This window comes from Miscanthus floridulus, chromosome 6 (genome assembly GCF_019320115.1).
Source record: "Miscanthus floridulus cultivar M001 chromosome 6, ASM1932011v1, whole genome shotgun sequence".
Lineage (NCBI taxonomy): Eukaryota > Viridiplantae > Streptophyta > Magnoliopsida > Poales > Poaceae > Miscanthus > Miscanthus floridulus.
In genome coordinates this window covers 81,372,605-81,395,790 of record NC_089585.1, presented here as the reverse complement: position 1 = coordinate 81,395,790, position 23,186 = coordinate 81,372,605, and positions in this window count along the sequence as shown.

Below are 23,186 nucleotides of genomic sequence, written 5' to 3'. Positions count from 1 at the left end.
ATTTGCTATTTAAGTTTTATTTTTTTGTTATTTTACTCTAATTATTTACTTTAATAATTTTATCGTTTACTCATTTTATTTTAAGATATACGTGATGTTCATGTAGTATACTTGTGATGTTCTAAGATTTATTTTATCATGCTCACGTATTATATATGTGATGTTCTATGATGTACTTGTTATATTAATACAGTATACATGTGATGTTCACGTAATATATATGTGATGTTCTATGATGTACTTTGTGATATTCGCGCAGTATACATGTGTTGTTCTATGATGTACTCTGTGATATTCATGCAGTATATATGTGATGTTCACGTAGTATACATGCGATGTTCTATGATGTATTTTCTGATGTTCACATCGTATACATAGGATGTTCAATGATATATGTATCATGTGATGTTCTATTATACATTTTGTGTTTTTTTGTGTTTTTTTGTTTTTTCCTTTCAATATTGATGATGACATTACACCTATGCATATGATCATGTTTGGCGCATGGTATGCAGGGGTAGGAGGCCAGCAAGGATGTACAAGTCAAGAAGGATGTCCGAGGCAAATTCGGTTCGAATCCACGAGGTGGAGGCCCAAAGTAACTTAAGTTCGAGTCTGCCTCGGTCTTCAGGACCAGTCTGTCTTAAACTGGTCACTAGGACGTATTCGGACTCCGTTTTCGACGATCCACATATAGTTAAAAAACTAATTTGATAAGGAAGCCAATCCAAGTGGTTTCATGTCAAAAGACCTTCGGAATCAACGGAAATCATCAAAACAAGTCAGCGTCTAGAATCTGCCAGGGTACTGCGACACCGTCTTTTGGTCTGTTGGACTGTGTATCGTGTTTGGGCCTATTAAGGGACGCATCCAGGGGGTGACGCCCAATACTCTATAAATAGCAGCTGTCGCTCTCCTTAGGGTTTGGGTTTTATTTAGTTCTGGATTTCCTTATGAAACAGACATCGTTTTGCTGCAACTGTACCGCTAAGGCTGCTTGCTGTGAACCAGGACCTCAGTTCTTGATCTTGTTCGTCTGTGGCAATTAGTCCTTTCGAATAAAGACTTGAACTCCTTCTCATTATCATAAGCCTCATATTTATTTGTAATTTCAGATTGTGTTCATCCCGTTCTTGCTTGTGTTTTCAATTCGCTTATAGGAAAGTCTTCTTGACGAGGTCAATCACATTTGTATGGTTGATAACCAACGGAGCAGTGGTGTAATGGTTGCGGGGGTCTGAATCAATCTTGGTTCGAAGCCTAGATCGTGAACGTCGAGTCTCCACCAATCGACGCTATCATACCTTTTGAAAGATCGGACCTAGTCTACATCAAATATTATTTTGAATTTTTGTTCTTTCTTTATCATTTTATTTCCCTTTTTCTTCTTATTTTATTTAACTACAATCGAATTTTGTTCTTTTCCTGTTACATAGTTTTTACTCTTTATCACTGATGTTCATGTACTATATATATGATGTTCGTATACTATACAACTGATGTTCTACGATATGTTTATGGATGTTCAAGTAGTATAAGAGAGATGTTTCATTATTATCTTTGAATATTGACATGATACTTATGAAGTGTTATGTGAAATATTTTAGGTTGTAAGTAATATCTAGGTGATATTTTTTGAACTTAAATGGTTTGATATCCTTTAATAAAGAAAATATTTCGTATTTATCACAAAACACTTATATGGTGCAATGCTAGGGAATTTACATCTTAGATCATAAGTCTTATGTTCGAGTACGATTCGATTCCGTCTAATTACTATTTTTTGTGAATCGGTATTTTCTAGTTTTTTTCCTAGAGAAAGTGAATCATTATTTTCTAGTTTTTTTCCTAGACTTTTGGAGTAGTGGTACAGTAGTAGTGGCCTGGTGGGGCTGGAGTCCTACAGACGTGTGTACAGTGTGTAGCACTACTGTTCTGGATATGAGGCTGTGTTTAGTTCGCGAAATTTGGGAATTTAGCTACTGTAGCACTTTCGTTTTTATTTGGCAATTAGTGTTCATCATAGACTAATTAGGCTTAAAATGTTCGTCTCGCGATTTCCAACCAAACTGTGCAATTAGTTTTTTTCATCTATATTTAATGCTCCATATAGTACTTTTTAGAAAACTTTTTGAAAACTAAACACAGCCTGAGTACTCCGTGCGTTCATCCACTGCAACGTGAGTGTCTCTTGCAGTTGCAGACAAGACAAGCAGGCACCAGGGATCGTGGAAAATATGCGCCGGTCAAAACCAAGCATGCATGCATGCGTCGTACGAACTGGCGAGCGCGGACGGGCGGGCGGGTGGGCCTTCAAGCGCGAGGTAGCAGGCGGGAATGGACGTGGGCCTGAACCGAAAAAGAAAAAGAAAAGGCCCAACACGCGACGGAAATAATTTTCAGGGGTCGGCACGGTGCTCGCTGCCACCTAGGTCGGTAGGTAGGCGCTCCCTTCTCCCCGTTCACTGCACAAACTAAAACACATTTACACACCAAACCAAGTGTTTTTCTACCACAGGTCGACGAATGTTACTGTTTGAACATGTATATCAATTGTACTTGTAGACATCAATATTTTTTTGAATCCTACCAGAAGAAGATGTATTCTTACGTCTTCGTAAACATAACCTTTGCCATTGATGTTGTTGATCAACTAGAAATGCCAACAATACAAAGGAGGAGACTTTAAATTATATCAATGCATGAACCAAAGGAAAACTTGTACACATATATAAAAAAAAAGGAAAAAAAACATAAAACCTGCATTGTTCTTTGGCTCTAGCAATCTATTAACAAAGTGGGCCCTTCTTCCTCCTCACTTTTCTTCCGCACTTCACCGGTTAGGTTCAAAATTGTTGGATGAACCTTTCCTCCGGCGAGGAAGCTGGGCTTGAGATTGAGCAGTTGTGAACTTGTGAGACTATAGAAACAAGTTATGGCCACATGGGAAGTCTAGGATGATAGTCACCAGCACGTAGGTAGTGTAGTAATGCCAGTGGGCCGAGAAGGTGGGGGTCATGGCGAGGTCCTTGACATATATAGCATCATAGTATGTTAGGATGATGAGATGACACGTGCAAGGAAGGGCAGAAGACATGTGATGTACCTGGAGCATGCTATAGGCCTCAATATACAATAACATCAAAATCTTTATTTGTGGAACCGACGTGGTGCAACCAACCGTGTATTAGTTTTCTAGGCGAATTGTTCATCATGACACATCCTCACTGAAAGTACATCTAGGCCCGAGCCCCTAAGTGAGTTTTGGTGGATTGAATGACAAACGTAATTAAGGAACTAACATATTTGAATGAAATCATGTGCGGTTTGTTTAGTCTATTTATTATTAATTAGTAACTTATTAGTGAGATGATCAGTGTAGTTTATTGTTATTTAGAAAATACCATATCACATTAGTGTTGACTATGGATAATTAGCCTATTTTTGTTAATTAGTGCTTACTAGTGGAATATTAATGATAATTAATATTTCATGTTGTAAGTTAATAATTAACATGATAAGGCCAACATTGATTGCCCATTGATTATCATCTACTTTTTATTATTTGAAGTTAATAGATATAAGTAGTTGACAATCTCATCTCATTTATTCTCATCCATCTTTTTTAGGGTATTCTCATCCATCTAAACAAACAAAAAATTGGCTTATCCATAATTCCATCCGTAAAATCATGGACCGCAGCATTCACCAACCTAGCTTGCCTCAGATCCAAACACACTCTAAGCATGTCACAACTGATCCATATATCAATTTCATTAAGATGAGGCTGGCAGCTTGACATCATGATGGGCTCAGAGTTCTTAGTGACCCTGAAAAGTACAAAAGAGATTGACTACGTACAAAACAAGGGGAGGGGCAATTAACCAAGCCTTTGTTTACTACTTTCATGTTCAATTTAGTTGCACATCACCCATACTTAATGTAATAATGTGCATGGTTCTTGAGAAGAAAAGAAAAAGGCAGAGAAAGAGAGAAGCTGCAACAGTGCATTTAGTACATGACTCGCAAGTCACAAGCTTGCCTTTTCAAAGTGAAAATCGATCTATACAATGGCATGACTTGATGCTCCAACTTTATCTATGTGAGAAGTCTAATATTCCCTCCATCCAAAAGAATTAAAATAATGTTCGGTCAAATGATTATATAAAAATGTACCAATATTTGTAACTAAATAAGTTTCATTAGATTCGTTATAAAATATTATTTTTATGATTTGGAGTCATATACGTTGATAATATTTCTACAAATTTAAGATATTTTGATTCTAATCTATTAGTATCGACGAAATACGTCCGACAGTCTATCGAGGGGTATACGTGAGGGAATCGGATAGTGGCACAGAATGCAAGAGACAACAATTAGACAGGTTCAAGCCGTCAGCTTGACGAAATATCCTACGTCATGTGTCTTTGTGGATTGTATTATAAGAGATCAGATGCCTTAGGCTAAGCCTAGGATCCGTATGGGGATATCGACTAGAGGACCCCTGCCCCTCCTCGTATACTATGGAGGGGTAGGGTTATAAGGAAAATACCATATTTGGTATTACATAATCTTATTGTAGCCTTACGTTGCACATCGACCAGTGTCATGCGCCGCACACTGATCTTGTGGGCTGGGCCACCTCTGATGGTGCGACCCATGTCTTGTCCTGTGAATACCGGAGGTCATACCCCCACAGTTACCCATTGTTCGCCTAAACGGTCGTTTAGCCCATTTAAACACCGTGTAAACGCTACACGGTGGTGCGCCGTTTCCGTTTAATCACCCGTTTACCCCGTTTAATTGGCCGTTTAGCCCATTTAATGGGACGTTTTGCCCGAATAATGGCTAAACGGTATGTGACCGACTGTTTACCGTTTAGCGTTTAGAAAAACACTGCAGTTACCACGTAAAAATAGATAACGCTTTCATCCAACAAATTCTTTGTACGCATGCCTCCCCTTGCGCCCCTCTCTGGTTCCATTTTTTCCCTCGCCATTAATTTGGATTTCCAAAAAAACTGCATGTCTACCCGTTAATTTAGGAAGACAAAAACGATCGCACCTCATGTCCACGTTTATAGGAACACAAAAACAATCAGGTCTCGTGATCGGCAACATATCATATCACCCCACTCGTCTCCCCTCGCGACCCTTCGCTGCGGCATGCTGGGCCGGCGACTCGTGCTGCAAGCCAAACGTGTGAGAGGGAGCCTAGCAGCCCCGCGTGGTAGTAGGCCGGGTGGAGGACATTGCGTCGATGGGCAGCGCCCCAGCGGCAGCGGTGGCTTGCATTGCGAGGAGCAGGCTCACGCGAGGTGGAAGTGGCCTATGCTCGGTGCACGCTCATGTAGGGCGTCTAAAAGCCCTAGTTTGGTTTTGGCTAATTGATGAAACCTAGGTACTAATCTTTATCATGAGTGCCATGTGAGCAAGGTTGGTACATACCAAGTGATGGAGCATGGTGATGAAGTCCATGGAGATGGAGATGGACATATGTTGATGATGATCAAGCTCCAACTTGAAAAGAAGAAAGAGAAAAACAAAAAGAAGGTTGATCAAGGTAAAGATATAGAGGGTGTGAGTGTGCTTAGGATAGACAGTCGTACTATAAAGAGGGGAAATCTTTGGCTAAGTGGTTATTGAGTGCCACTATGTGACATGATTCTTGCATATACATTAGGGACCTAGTGTGCTAATAATTAACCCTTGAAAATGCTTTGTGAAAATGCTAACATGCATGCACATCGGTGATACACTTGGTGGTTAGCACAAGGAAGCAAGGGTGGTGAAGTTTAAGTTAAAAAGGAGGATTTCAGGCATGACCAGACACTGCAACTTGGATCGGACACTAGTGCAACATGCGTCCGATGCTAATGAGACATTGACCGAATGCTAATGCAACATGCGACCGAACGTGCCTGTGCAACTATTCATAGTCAGGCAACACACGCGGTTGAATGACCTAACGCTGGGTGAGTGAAAGGTCCTAATGGCTAGAGGGGGTGAATAGCCTATTAAAAATTCTACAACAACACTTAAGCAAACCAGTTAGATAATTATGAGGCAAAACGAATGTTGCGTTAGCCTACTTAAAATACAAGCCACCTACCATAATTCTAGTCACTATAGTCTTTAGGCACACAAGAGGCTATGTCACTACCACTAAGTTAGTGAGCTCTCAAAGACTAACTAAAGAGCCTCACTAACCACTAGACCCGACACAAGCTAGCTCTCAAAACTAATTACACTAAAGAGCTTAGCTACACTAAGAATGTAAATACAAGGGTGAGGTAGTGAGATTATATTAACGTGGCAAGCGATGATCAATCAATCAATCACAAGATAACCAATGAAATCCTCGGGACAAGATGACACAAGATTTTTCACCGAGGTTCACTTGCTTGCTGGTAAGCTAGTCCCCATTGTGGCGATACACTCACTTGAAGGTTCACGCGCTAATTGGCATCATACGCTAAGCCCACAACCGGGTGCCCCACAACCAACACAAGATGAGGATCACACAAGCCACGAGCAATCCACTAGAGTACCTTTTGGCTGTTCATCAGGAAAATGTCAAGAACCCCTCATAATCACCACGATCGGAGCCAAAGACAATCACCTTCCTCCGCTCGGCGGTCCTTGCTGCACCAAGCCATATAGGTGGTGGTAACCACCAAGAGAAATAAGTGAATCCTGTAGTGAAACACAATCACCAAGTGCCTCTAGATGCAATCACTCAAGCAATGCACTTGGATTCACTCCCAATCTTACAAAGATGATGAATTAATGATGGAGATGAGTGGGAGGGCTTTGGCTAAGTTCACAAGGTTGCTATATCAATGCAAATGGTCAAGAGAGGGAGCTTAAGCTGGCCAAGGGGCTTAAATAGAGGTCCCCTCGAAATAGAGTTGTTGGGCTCTCACTACAGCCCAACTCGGGGCGACCGAACGTGCAAGTTCGCCTAATAGGACACAGAGGCCCAGCGTCCGATCATCAGATGATTGCCACGTGTCCCCCTGCATTCAACCTTAGCCGCTGATCGCCAATGGCTAGTCGTGCTTAAGTCATGATCGGACACCACTAAGGTTGATGTAAACTCATGCACCAACTGTTAGTGACTGGACGCACCGATCACTTCTCTAGACGTTGAGCCGAGCCACATCAGATCATTTCTAGAGAGCTCCTAGAGCGCTCGAAATGTGATCAGGCACGTCCATTCGGCATCGACCGAACGCACACCAGCGTCTGCTCCTCACTTCTTCGGGAAACGGCTTTCGTCAACATACATCATACATGACCAGACGCACCTCTGTCGTGTTAGGTCACTTCTTTAGCTAGTGTCTAGTCAGAGACCGACGCCACACTCTTCACTGCATCGATGACCAGACATGTCGAACCTCGAGTCCGATCACTGCATGACCTGCATCCGGTCAGAGGAAAACACCTCCTCCACTTCACTAACTTATCCACCCTTGATCAAATGTGCTAACCACCAAGTGTATCACCTTGCGCACGTGTGTTAGCATATTTTCACAAATATTTTCAAGGGTGTTGGCTCTACACTAGATCTAAATGCATATGCAATGAGTTAGAGCATCTAGTGGCACTTTGATAACCGCATTTCAATACGAGTTTGACCTCTCTTAATAGTACGGCTATCGATCATAAATGTGATCACACTCGCTAAGAGTCTCGATTAGGAAAACACAAAAGCTCCTATGGATATCATCTTTGCCTTGAGCCTTTTGTTTTTCTCTTTCTTCTTTTCCATGCCCGGGCACATGATCATCACCATGGTCACACCACCATCAACATGATCTTCATTTGCTCCACCACTTGAAATAGTGCTACCTACCTCATGATCACTCGAGCAAATAGATTAGCACAAAGGGTTTCATTAATTCACCAAAACCAAACTAGAACTTTCAATCTTTCCTTTTTTGGTAATTGATGACAACCCTTTCACAAAGATATGAATTGAAATTCAATTGAATCCTTATTGCTTGCCCAAGCATAGTTACCATGTGTAAAAGGATATGGACAAGTTTCATGAACCTCAATTAGTAGCATTTGCTCCCCTTATAGATGCGCTAAGAGTTAGGATTAAAGCTTGCACATATGCATAGATTTGAGTGTGGCAGAACCACCTAATCTAATGCCTCCCAGGAGTACTTGTCTTTCATTAGACATTAAGTACTCAAGAGATGACACTAAACTACGTAGTTCCATCGAGCACACCCCAGGGGAGAACTTGAAAATCCATATTTTTCTATCAGGATCATAAATGAGAGAATAAAGCTTACAACATTCTGAAGTCATTTCTTACATCACTTTATTACACTAGTAAAATATTACCTCAATTGATTATAACAGCGAAATATAACAATGTTATCAGAGTTACAAAGAAAGCAAAGATTAATTTAATGACATGGTGGAGCATTAACATAATGGACATTTATATACAAGAGCTGCTAGTAGATTTTACATCTTTTCTTATAAAAACCTTTAGTGAGGGTTATAAATAAACACTATGGTCATAGCGTGAAAGAAATCCTCTATGAGCCCACCAGGAGGTTTCCACACACAAGAGTCAGCTCTAAGTATTCTTCGATCACCTGCAATAGGGGGAGTAAAAACCTAAGTACTCGATTGTACTCAGTAAGACTTACCCGTCAGGAGGAAAATAAAAGACTCCAAGGATATGAAAGGCTTATTTGGCTTGTGGGTTATTGCATCTGTGGAAGCATTACTAATAGTGCATCCTTAAGTTCAATTTTATTAACAGTCATCATTAGTTCATTAACTAATCATTCTATGTAAGCACCTATGCTACTTTCAAGTAGGTGGTAAGCAATCAGGATCATTTGATCACCTTTTAAATTCTAGTTCTTACTACGATGCTAGACTATAGCTAAGTCGTTACCGTCTCCCAGAAATAGCGATTCATGAATCAATGTATCCTAGATGGGTATCCCGAAACACATGCCTCGCTTGTACCCTAGTCACAAACAAGACCAACCTATTCTACTCCTATCACAGGGTCTAGGTCCTCGTCTAAACTTAGACTCTAAGCCCCCACACTTGAGACCCAGTCTCAATATGGTGCTTAGACCTCCACCTTTCCCTACCTCTAATCAGTCGGTCCGGAAAGAGCCAGAACCCACGACAAGAGCGTAACGAGCCTTCCCGCTCCCATAAGCAAGTATGTGCTCAGGATAATAAGTCTGTGATCTGACTACCATCCACAGCAATGGATGATCATCACTCTACATAGGCGGAACAAGTGCAATCCGAGCCTCGCTCGAATGCCTAACCAGGTCCAAATGCAAAATACCATTCCACCCGGTCTCCAATTATCATTCTGATATATATTCCATGTGATAGTAATATGATAATAACAACAATAATACCTTTCCTATCTCTCACGAGTGATAGGTAATCACTCGACTTCTACCGGATCCTATAGCATAGCAATCTACACGATCCTGACATATTAGTAGGACTCATAGGATAAGGATATATATATATATGCAAGTGGTTTCATTCAACTCCTTAAAAGTTAATGCACAAGCATAAAATAAAGTGCAGAATAATAGGGGTTATGCATCGGGGCTTGTCTAGGTAAGATATGACCAAAAGTTAGCATTCCATCATGGCAACACAATCATCAGGCACCATCTTTTCTACTACTTCAGTCGGCTCTATGATCCATCATTGTTCCTATTATGATATACGTAGATGCAACACAGAGACGTAAATAATCAATGGCAACTTCAACTCTAAAATACGATTATGCTCCGTAAGCTAACAAGCTAGCTTTAATGACTAATATACTAGTCTACTTATCTACGTCGTCAAGTAAGGCTTTGTCTCCAAAAAAATGTTTTAGTTCTAAAATCCCAAGGTGTTTCAGCATTTTATTGATTAAACATATATTTTTGAACTAGGGCTCATTTAGATACCTTAGCAAACTAATTATTATGAAGCTACAAAAATTACAGTGAGCACCTAATAATATTAGGAATTTACTGTGAAAGTTTTAGTGCCAACACTATCACTAATTTATCACAAAAATTCCTTCTAGTTTATATCTTAACAATATTAAGCATCTCAAATTAATTAGATCACTTCTAAAAATATTATAAAACTATGTGAACAAAATATACTAATAGATAGATCATGATTTTAGGAACCTAACAAAATTAATTTCATAATTTTTGGTTAACTATACAATTTTATATTGAATTTACAAGTTTACCTTAGAAACTAAATTACAAGTTTACAGTGGCAACCATTCGGCCCAGCAGCTGGTGGCCCAGCGCAGGACGCGACCCACGCGCGAGATGGCCCATAGCGGGGAGCCTGCGCTAGCACTTTAGCAAATGAGCCTTTGGACTTTTTCCAAACCACGACTAGGTCCTAATACTATTTCTTCCTTTCTCTAACGAATTCACTTAACCCCTTGGATTTTTCCAAATTTCCCCACACGTACCCCCGACCATATCGTGCACGGCAGCAACGACGAGCGGCGGCACTAGGCGTCCACGTCGGCCACCAGAGTCCTGTGTGGACCCATTTAGCGGGTCGGTCGCCATCTATTGCTAAACGTGCAAGGATGGACGACGATTAGGGACTCGGAGGCACACTGTCGTAGGCTGCAGCAGCGAGCGGCTATCCACGGCGGTGATGCGACTATTCTGGTAGCCTAAGGTTCTATCAGGGTGGTAGAGATAGCGGGTAAGCACCAATAGCTCACTAAAATTCATGTTGTAGTGACGATTGGGGTGGAGGAGTGTCGAGGTGGCCTAGCCACGTGCGAGCAGTGATATCGGCGGTGCTCCAAGGTTGACACCGATGCGTTTGGTCCTCACTCGTGTCATTTCTAGTCAAACAAAGATGAGCAACAGCATGAGGGGACCAAGTTGAGCTCATAGGAACAACTAGTTGAACCCCTACCGAGGGGTAGGGCCTTACCCCCAAGTCATGCTCTATTTCAAAGGCGTGATGATCGACGGCCGCAGGAACACTAAATTTGTCCGTGCCAAGTTGTGACAAAGCCTCGATACAGGTCGCTTGGCTAGTCGACTCCCTAGGCCACTTTCTGGTGCAAGGAATTAAACTATGAAGCTCCAAGCTAAGCAAATCGAGAGGCAGAGCGCATGGTGCACCTGTTGTGGTCATGCCATGGAGAGGCACACGAGTGAGCACGAGCAGATTAAGATGAGTGGCTCTGATTAATAGTTGCAACATGAGCACATGTGCATAGGTGATGAGACAGTGGAGGGCTTGGCGCGACGTGCTTGAAATGGCATGGCCAGACCCGAGCGGGCACACCAGCGTTTGCTAGCGAGGGCAAGCACGATAGAGGGACATCACCATCGCCCCTGCGACCGAGGTCATTGGCCCAGACGCGATGGCATTGGCACCTGCCTAGAGCCTCTATACGGTAGGTGAAATGAGGGGTGAGGCGAGTGCCACGATGGCAAGGCGATGATAGCTACAGCCTTGTCTCGACCCCACGTGCGGCGTTGCGACTAGAGGGTGGCACACACACACAATGATAGCGGGGTCAGGCCATAGCCAGCCGGGATGGCCAACACGAGGCCAAGGGCGCTGCGTGGCATCGATCAGGCACATGAGCTAGCCAGCGGCAATAGCCTAGCCACAGCCTAAGTTCGGTGCCAGTAGCGCACGCACGCGTGGTGACCACACCCACGGGGCTAGCGGCCGAAACGGTGCCAAGCACGGTTTTTAAAGCAAGCCAAAACTACTTAGCGTCTCGATTAAGACTCAACCAATTCCACTAACCTGTAGCTGGTGCTAACAGCTAACTAGCGAAGCAATCATCATGACCAGGGAGCAACCAGAGGGGGAGTGAGAGGAATGCCAACACTAGCTCATCGTGCTGAATGTCAGTTCATGAACAGAGCACCAAATCATGGTTCACAGCACGTTCTAAGGAGGTTAGGGCAAATTTAGAGCGGGCAACGTGACATCCAACACAACTTCGACCTACACCATGCTCAAGTGCTTACTTAGAAGCAACCAATGGTACAACAACATGGATCTAGTGTTTAAATATTTTAGTTAGAATTTAAATGCCAAAATCGCATTGTCTACTACCCTTCCATACTTAGAAAAGTTAAGGATTTTAGTTGGGGCTAAGTAACCATGAACTCTTTTGTCGCAATTTTTAATAGGTCTAAACCTTGTTAACTTCAACCAACAAATACTTCATGCAATAGTCCATATCTTATACTAACCCATAGGAGCAAAATATTTAAGCATTATTTAACTATTTTACTCAATATAATTCACCAAAAATGGTATTTTAAACAATAGTTCAAGTGTTTGTCGACTTAACGAAAAGAGCTTATCTTAACGTCGAATTTGATTTTTGAGCTCCTAAGAGCACTAGTTAACAACATTTGTTTTCACAAATTAAAGTTGCATCTTCAACTACACCACTTGCTCATCATCTTTACTTAAGTACTACACACAAGTTATATTATATTTTTGTTTATAGGAATTGTTTTTTCATACCAAACAATTAAAACTACTTATTTTATTCTTCTCGTTAGGATTTTCATTAACACATTTACGCACTAAGTAAATTAACTTAGATATTTATTTGATTTCTCTCAACCATAAAAGTGAGTCGCACATGATTCGGTTATCATTTCCCGTGCGTTATAAAATTTTAAAACCCAAAAACTTGTTAGGCTAATCCCTCTTGGACCTAAATCTTGGTGCTAAGCAAGCTCTAACACTAGGGGTGTTACATTGAGTTGTGGGAGAGTAGTGTCTACCAAATGATGCTAAGATATAAGAGATGGACCTTTAAAGCGTGATACCAATCGGAGTACACCAAATAAATCATCCTTAGCACCATTGCTAGTTAGATACCACTTGGAATTACTTGCAAAACACAAACACTAGATACCTCATGAGATCAACATTATAAGCAAGGCTCTAACACCACTTGTGAAAGCAAAGCAAGTAAATAAGACATATCTAACTATCACCTATGCATGCTAATTTTTTATTTCATCATTCAAACCTACAACTAGCATACACCACACAAGCATGGAATTTTAATTAAAAACTTGTGTCATGCAAGCAAACATATGAAATGCACATTCAAATGCATCAATCAAGTTTATGAGCTTGCTCCCCCTACTTGTGTGCTCAAATTTTAATTGATCCCTTTCATTTGTTATATTTCTTCCCCTTAGTGATTACTTCTCCCCCTATCACTTATATCTTTGTTCTTCTCCCCCTTTGTCATCAATGACCATAAAAGTTCAATTTTAGATAGATTAAGATTATCAATATCAATCAATGGGGTGAGGATCATTTTCCCAAATTTGGTTCAATCTAGATTACTTGCCCAAGATATTTAACTCGGTTTGATCCAAGGACAAGCTTTTTCACACCTCATTTTAAGGGTTATTTTGTACTATGTTGAGTTAAACACTTATATCTCATTTTTTAGATCAAACACTAGGTTCACAAGCCCACAAACATGTCATATTCTACCACTAGATCAAGTCAAGCATAGAAGCAATAGTGGTACCATACAAGCATTAAATTCATTTGATTTTCATGAATGAGCCTATAAAACATGAGGAATGACTAGATGCACTAAACATGTCCTTAGCAAGGGATGTATGCATGCTAATCAATTTTTACCTTGGATTGCTTGAAGGAGAGGCATGTCATATGAATGGGGGGTGCATCAACATATATTTGAGAAATCCAATATGTTCAACTCATTCCTTAGCTTGCAAGTTGATCTTCGGTGCCTACACTCTTAATGCAAATGTCATCTTTTTGTTGATAATCTCTTATCAAATGGTGACGGACATCAATGTGTTTTGTTCTTGCATGTTGAACCAGATTGTTGGTTAGCTTGATTGCACTCTCATTGTCACATAGCAATGGCACTTTCATGAACTCGATTCCAAAGTCATTCAAGGTGGCCTTTATCTAAAAAATTTGTGCACAACAACTACTGATGGATATGTATTCGCCTTCGACGATTGATAATACAACACTATTTTGCTTCTTTGATGATCATAAAACAAGTGATCTTCTCAACAATTGATATGTGCCCTGAGGTGCTCTTCCTTTAAATCTTGCATCCCACATAATCCGAGTTGGAGTAACCAACTAGCTCAAACTTTACTCCTTTGTGATACCACAAGCCAGCATTTTGTGTATGTTTCAAGTACCTCAGTATTCTCTTTGTAGCCTTCAAATGACTTTCTCTTGGTGAGGCTTGGAATCTTGCACACATGCATACACTAAACATGACATACGGCTTTGATGCGGTCACATAGAGTAGGTTTCCAATCATAGACCGATACAATTTTTGATCCACCATGTTGCCACTTACATCACTATCCAAATTGCCATTTGTTTCCATTGGTGTACTTATAGCCTTTGCTTCATTCATGCCAAACTTCTTGAGCATGTCTTTGATGTACTTGCCTTGACTCATAGATGTACCATTCTTCAATTGCTTGATTTGAAGTCCAAAGAAGTAACTCAACTCTCTAATCATGGACATCTCAAACTCATTAGCCATCATCTTCCCAAACTCTTCACAAAAGTCTTGTTTGGTTGATCCAAATAAGATATCATCAACATAGATTTACAACACAAACAAGTCTTTACCAATCTTCTTGGTGAAAATAGTGGTGTCAACCTTGCCCATCAAGAACCCTTTAGAGAGGAGAAAGTCCCTCAACCTCTCATACCATGCTCTAAGTGCTTGCTTCAAGCCATACAATGTCTTCTTCAACTTGTACACATGATTGAGCTTCTTGTCATCTTCAAAACTAGGTGGTTGCTCAACATAAACTTCTTCATTGATGTAGTCATTGAGAAATGCACTCTTAACATCCATTTGATAGAGCTTGATGTTGTGGGCACAAGCATAGGCTTGCAAGATTCTAATTGCTTTCAATCTAGCAATTGGGGCATATGTTACTCCAAAGTCAAGACCTTCAACTTGTGTATAGCCTTGTGCTACCAATCTTGCTTTATTCCTTACTACTATCCCATCTTGATCTTGCTTGTTTCTATAGACTCATTTGGTTCCAATCACATTGTGGTTCTTTATCTCTCAACTAATTCCCACACTTAATTTCTTGTGAAGTTATTCAATTCTTCATGCGTAGCATTCACTCAATCAACATCCATCAATGCTTCTTCTATCTTCTTTGGTTCAATGGATGACACAAATGAGAAGTGTTCATAAAATGATGCTAGTCTTGATCTTGTTTGTATACCTCTAGAAATATCTTCAATAATAGTGTCCAATGGATGATCTCTTGCAATATTTGTTGGTTGGAGCAATGGAGCATTATTGCTTGCACTTGCTTGATCATTAGGTTTAGATGATATACTAGCCACTTCATTTTCTTCATTGTCATGTGAGCCACTTGAACTTGCTTGATTTGTATCATCTTGCACATTTGAGTTAGAGAGCACTTGAACTTGATCATCTTCTTCATCAATCACTTGCCTAGGCCTCAATTCACCAACATATATGTTCTTCATGGCATTTGAAAGTTGAATGCCTCAAATATCTTCCAAGTTCTCATTCTCATCTTGGGAACCCTTGGTTTCATCAAATTCAACATAATGTACCTCCTCAAGAGTACCACTTACCAAATTCCAAACTCTATATGCTTTGCTAGTGGTTGAGTATCCAAGTAAGAACCATTTATCACACTTCTTGTCAAACTTGCTCAATCTAGTGTCTTTCTTCAAGATATAGCATTTGCAACCAAAGACCCAAAAATATAAAATGTTGGGCTTTCTACCATTCAAGAGCTCATAAGGTGTCTTTTCTTTCAAAGAGTGACAATAGAGGCGGTTGCTATAATAGCAAGCCGTGTTGATTGCTTCGATCCAAAAGGATTGACTCACATTGTACTCACTTAACATTGATCTTGCCATGTCAATAAGTGTTCTATTCTTCCTCTCAACAAGGCCATTTGATTGTGGAGTGTACTTAGCCGAGAATCGATGTCTAATTCCAAAATCATCACACAACTTATCAATTCTAGTGTTCTTGAACTCACAACCATTGTCACTTCTAACTCTCTTGATGGTTGTCTCAAACTCATTATGAATGCCCTTAACAAATGATTTGAATGTTGCAAACACATCACTCTTGTCCACTAGAAAGAATTCCCAAGTATATCTAGTATAGTCATCCACTATCACAAAGCCACATTTGTTTTCACTGATGCTAGTGTATTGTGTTGGCCCAAATAAGTCCATGTGCAACAACTTAAATGCCTTGCTAGTGCTTATTATGCTCTTCTTAGGATGGGTGTTTCCAACTTGTTTGCCAGCTTGACAAGAGCTACAAAGCTTATCCTTCTCAAACACAACATCTTTGAAGCCTCTAACCAAGTCATGCTTAACCATCTATTCAATTGTTTTATTCCAACATGACCAAGCCTTCTATGCCATAACCAACCTATACTAGACTTAGTGAACAAGCATGTTGACAATTGAGCTTCACTAGCATTGAAATCAACCAAGTATAGATTCTCATATCTAAAGCCTTTGAAGATCAAGTTAGAGCCATCTACACTTATGATCTCTACATCATCTACTCCAAATATGCACTTAAATCCAAGATCACATAATTGGGCCATGGATAGTAAATTGAAGTTCAAGCTCTCAACTAGCAACACATTGGATATGCTAAAGTCATTGGATATTGCAATCTTACCAATCCCTTTGACCTTGCCTTTGTCATTATCACCAAATATGATACTATCATAACCATCATTGCCATTAGTATTGATTGAGTTGAACATTCTTGCATCACCGGTCATATATTGAGTGCACCCACTATCAAGAACACAATGCCTTCCTCTAGCTTTGTAATTGACCTATAAAAGAAGATCAATTCTTTTTAGGTACCCAAACTTGCTTGGGTCCTTAAAGGTTAGTTACTAAGCTCTTTGGCACCCAAATGACTTTCTTCTTTGAGCCCATCCATAGTGCACCAATGAACTTAGCCTTCACACCATTAGTACTCTTGGTAAGCACATAGAAAGAATCAAGCTTAATTGAGGATACTTTAGTTTATGATTTCTTGTTCATGCATTTTTTCTCTATGTGACCAACTTGCTTGCAACTAGTGCAAAACCGACCATTGTTCTTCACAAAACTAGTCTTGTGAGGAGCAAAGACCACCTTGCCTTTCTTGAGGGTATAGCCTAATCCCTCTTTGTAGAGAGAAGCTCTTTGGATACCCAAGCACATAAGCAAGTGGTCCTCACCACCATAGGCTTTGCCTAAGGCGCGAGTGAGCTCATTTACCTCCTTCTTGAGGGTCTCATTCTCAACTATTAGTGAGGCATCACAAAGTGAAACTATCACTACTAGATGAGCTAGAAGTGGAAGTGCTACAAGAAGGGTTAGTGGGAGCAACAATGATAGGCTTATAGAAAGATTCATCAATTATGTCACAAGTTAATCCCACATCACATGTTACAACATGCTCCTTCACATTTTGCTCATCAAGTAGAGAGGAATGAGCTTTTTCAAGCTTCTTGTGAGCCTTGCCAAGCTTCTCATGGGCTTCCTCTAGCCTCTCATGAGATGCATTAAGCTCATCAAAGTCTTGCTTAAGGGCTTTTAGTTCCTTTCGCAAGTCTTTGTGTTCCCTTCTCTTAATGTCAAAATGTTCCTTAGCATCATCTAACATGTCAAATAGTTCATCCTTAGTTGGTTCATCATCATCACTTTCACTTTCATTTTCATTATCATGTTTCTCATCTCAACCATCATCACAAGTTTGTACCTTAGTAGCCTTAGCCATGAAGCATGATGGAGTGTCAAAGAGAGAAGGCTTCTCATTGATAGCAATGCTTGCAAGAGCCTTCTTCTTGGTGGTCTTGTCATCATCACTATCATCATCATCACTTGAGGAAGCATCACTATCCCAAGTGACCATATATGAACCACCCTTCTTCTTCTTTAAGGTCATCTTGTCCTTCTTCTCCTTCTTCTCATCTTTCTTCTTCTTCTTTTCTTCTTTCTTATCATCGTCTCTATAAGTACCATCAATCATCACATCACCCAATACTTGGTTTGATGTCATGGTGTCTAAACCACTCCTCACTAGAATAGTGACCAATGTGCCAAATCTTGATGGTAAGCATCTTAAGAACTTGTGAGAGAAGTCCTTATCCTTCACCTTTTCTCCAAGTGCTTTGAGATCATTGACAAGCACTTGAAGCATATGAAACATCTTCGGCACACTCATCTTCCTTCATTTTGAAGCTAGCAAACTTCTCCTTGAGGATATATGCCTTGTCACCCTTCACCACTTGTGTGCCCTCAATTGACTCCTCCAACTTCTTCCATGCCTCATGAGCCATATCAATGTTCTTGATTTGCTCAAATGTTCTCTCATCCAATGCATCATGAATGGCACTAAGAGCAATGTCATTGTTTTGGAGCAATACTTCTTCGGCGGTGGTGGGAGCTTTAGCATTGGCAACCGCAATCTTGGTCTCCACCACCTTCCACATCTTTCTATTGATTGACTTGATGTATGTTGTCATCTTAGCCTTCCAATAAGGATAACTGAAGCCATTGTAAGGAAAATGAACCCTAAGCCCATTTACTTTGGATTTTGGTATTTGATGATCAACACAACCAAATTGGACTAATGAATTTACAAGTAATTGTTTTTTAGTTCAATAGGGTGCAAACATGACTTGGATGAAGGTGACATGATGATCTGATGATCAACACCTTAAGGAAGACCCTAGAAGCACAAGAGAGGATCTAAGATATCAAGCAAAGTCCAACCACAAAGATAGGAACCAAGCCGGACGCAAGATCACGAAGAAATGAGCTGCATAGAGGAGACTGGATGTGGCCCTATGAGGACTAGACATGTCCGATCAGTTGCTTGGCAACAGTAGGCGTCAACAGCAATGACTAGACGCTGAGCGAGGTAGTGACTGGACGCATGGACTTCACTGTTCATCATCGCGACAACAACTCAGTAAGGATCGGACGCAGCAGCACTAGATGACCAGACACACAAAGTGCAGTGTTTGATCATGTCCAAAGAGGTTCCAGACTGGCGCAATTGTGACCAGACGCTTCTGGTCAGGATGACAGTAGCGTCCGGTCACTAGCAGAAATGTTGGTTTTGATTCCAACGGCTAGTTCTCGCATTTGGGGCTATAAATATGCCTCCAACCAGCCAAGACAAGTGTGGAGAGTTGAGGAAACATATCAAGGGTGTTGATACACTATTTTAGTGATCTCCACTTGCATAGTGCTTAGTGATTCATTAGGTGATTAGCATAGGTGCTTTGCAAAGTGCTTAGGTTGATTAGACCACCGCTTATGCACTTGCTCTAGGTTTAGGCCTAGTGTTTAGTGAGGTTTGTACACCTCTTACCACTCGGTGCTTGCGCGCACCATTGTTGTACATCGAAGGGGCTTGTAGTCTTGCGAGATCACACCAACCGCGTATGTGGTGTGGCCACCACCATGTACCGAAGCGAACAAGGCCCATGGCGGTTTGGCCAGAGCTTGATAGTGAAGACGGTGGGGAGCGGTCTAGGAGAGGCTTGTGAAGGGAACCATGATGCCTAAGAGAGGGATGAATTAGGCAACTTAAAACTCTAACTCTAAACTATGGCCTCTTTTTCTAACCTTAGCAAAACCTATGCAAAAGATAAACTATATAAATATGCAACTATGGTTTTGCTAGTGTGTTGCTATCTCTACCGCAAAAGGTGTTATGCAAACAATGTAAATATGGAAGCTAAAGAGTAAGGGAGAGATATGCAAACTTCCATCAATGACTCTGGTATTTTTACCGAGGTATCGAGAAGCGCGCAAGCTTCCCCCTAGTCCTTGTTGGAGCCCCTCACAAGGGCCAAGCTCTCGGTCAGATAACTCTGTGGATAGCCTCGGGCCTTCCCCACGCGTAAGTGGGTCTCCGACGTGCCTTCTGACAACCCTCTCTTAGATTCTTCCCGCCATCTTCACTATCAAGCTTCTGGCCAAACCACCGTGGGCCTTGTTCCCTTTGGTACACGGTGGTGGCCACACCACAAACGCGGTTGGTGTGATCTCGCAAGACTACAAGCCCCTCCGATGTACAACAATGGTGCATGCAAGCACCGAGTGATAAAAGGTAAGCAAACCTCACTAAACACTAGGCCTAAACCTAGAGCAAGCGCATAAGCGGTGGTCTAATCAACCTAAGCACTTCGTAAAGCACCTACACTAATCACCTAATAAACCACTAATCACTATGCAAGTGGATATCACTAAAATTATGTAACAACACCCTTGGTATGTTTCCTTAGCTCCACACTACTCAAATGGCCAGTTGGGGGGTCTATTTATAAGCCCCACTGAGAAAGTAGCTGTTGAGGACAAAACTCACCTTTCTGCTACTGACAGGACACTGCTGTCATCCTGACCGGATGTGTCTGGTCACTCACAATGGTCACTTGGTCTTCGGTGCGATCAACTAATCGAACGCTGATGGCAATGCAAAGGGTAAGGTTATATGATGCTAAAATATACCACATGTAAACATCTTTGGAAACTTATCTTGCCCTTACAAATGTTCCCATGTGGCATTATGGATTTAAGCCCCCCCCTAACTCCATAAACCGCTATCCTTCCTTTTTCAGACCATTACCACTTATAAATTATTATGATTGGGCTTGCTTTTGGTCCTACAAATTCTCCCCCTTTGGAATCAAACACCAAAAAGGAAGACATTAGTAGCATAAGGGAGGGTCAAACTTTGTGATCCTTTGTATGTGGAGTGGAATTGGTCACAAAATTTGGCTCTCACATTACATAGACTAAGCTCCCCCTAAATATATGCATACATATGATGGAGAGTATAGTTTATGCATAATTGGCAAATTAATGCTCAAGCGAGTTTAATCTATATAATGCATGGAGAAAGCATATAAATACCAAAGTGAAATCAACATGATGATATCAGTTTAGAAATACCACATGTGGAACCCAATTTAATTTATACCACTTGCAATAGGTGGTGGATATTTGAATTGTGATGCTTAACTCTGGGGACTCCATTTTCCTTGCAATGAGACTACTACACACATGATAAGCTTGAAAAGGTGTTAGTCTCAAAGCATCCAACTTGTAGAGTAACATCCCCCTAAATTTGTGCACACAAGTATGGAATACTTGTAGGAGATATGCACATTGATTTTAGAATCAAAGATACCACTTGAAAGATGACATCACATAAATGTGAGAATCATTTTCGAAGGTGATATTTGGGAGAAATTATCTACAATTTAGACATTGGCACATATTAGATGAACAATTGTAAAACAAGCTATGTGTTTACACCAAAATTTGGAAGGAGAGTCATAGGGACCCAGAAGCTCCTAGGATCATATCATCAAGGGATTAGGCGGATCAGAAATAGCTGATTCGGATGCAAAATCTAGGAATTGGCTTTCTTCGGATAGCGCCAGCAGATAATGACGGAGGCTATGCTCGATGCTAGGACAAAAACATGTTGGACTCTATAAAAAGGGAAATATTAGAGTCCAAGTTATCTTAAATTAGGAATGTTTTCATTATGCCAAAGATTGTATTAAGTCGTACTCGACTAGGGTTCGTTTTAGGCTCCAGGTATAAATACCAAACCCCGGCTATTGTAGAGAATCAATCAAATACAAGTCAATTACTTTTTTTGCTCCGACCACCCCTTAGGAGTAGGAGTAGAGTAGATCTCGGTGAGTTCTTTGGCAAGTACGGCTACATCGATCCGGTCGACCTCCACTGCTTGTTGTAAGTACCATCATGGTTTATACCTCTATTCGTATGGCTGCATCAATCCGGTCGAGCCCCACTGTGGCTCTGGTATAAGCTAGTTATCGACTCTTATCTAATTCAATTATGGCCTGTGTGATTCTGCCACACACCCCACTACTTGAATTGGATCAAGGTCAAGTTATCGGCTCTATCTTAGAGTGGCAGTCTTTGGTAGATTCATTAAGTTACCGATATTGTTTATTGCTTTCATTGTTTATCTAATTACAGCAATATCACTCTACCTGATTGAGATTGACCTAGATCAGCCTTATATCTTGTTTAACTCATCGTTTGCTAATCTAGAACTAATCTAATCTATATCTTAAGCAATGAGTTATGTTTTTATTGATTGTTTTGCGTCAATCTTAATCATGCATAGCGTGCGGTTAAGGCATGTTCGATCTTGAGTAGATCTATCAGTTAGCGAGAACTGTTTCATGACCCATCATCATGGCCTATGGGATTCTGCCTCTCTCCCCACTGTTGGCACCGTGGAGTGGGGATTGTTGGTTGATAGACCCGTTCCTGAGAAGACATGACCTTAATTGTGCGCTATGCCTGAATCGGCTGTTTAGCCGATATCGAATGTTTTCATGAACAGTTCATATTACGAGATCATTGAAGTAGAGATAAGTTGAAAGATGTGTTAGCCCCATGATCTTGTTATTGTATTATGGCCTGCATGATTCTGCCTCATGCCCCACTAATATTAGTAATGAGTTAGGGTTGTTGAGTCGATTGTTGTTTCTACGGTTTGCATGATTTTGCCTCATGCCCCACTGGTCATGGCGATAGATGAGATCTAATATGTTCATTAGATTTATCTTTATTAAATGATTAAGTGATGTTGAATTGTTTCTTTATATAAAAAGGAGTTCGGTTACTCGTAGTCATTGGCTCAGTATGGACCGATCATCATTGATATCTTATTGCCAATGATTAATATTTGTTTAAATGATGTTTATCCTGAATGATAACTGATTCTCTTCACACGACCCCATGAGCTCTAACTGACTTATTCTCATGAATATACTGGAATCGGCTATTTAGCCGATTTCTTTTCATATCGGTTCTCATAGCCGCACATTCGGGACTGTCTAGCAAAACCGACACGTTCCACCCTTAATTACTGATGAGCTTTCTCTCCTTCTCAATTATAGGGTCAAATTGACTAGCATGCCTCGGGAGGATTGCGTAGGATCGACCACCCCTATGCTAAAGCTAGGTGGATCTGCTCCATCGAGCAGACCCTTCTGGCTTGCTGTGTGTGTCCTCGGTACAGGACAAAATTCTGTGTCGACA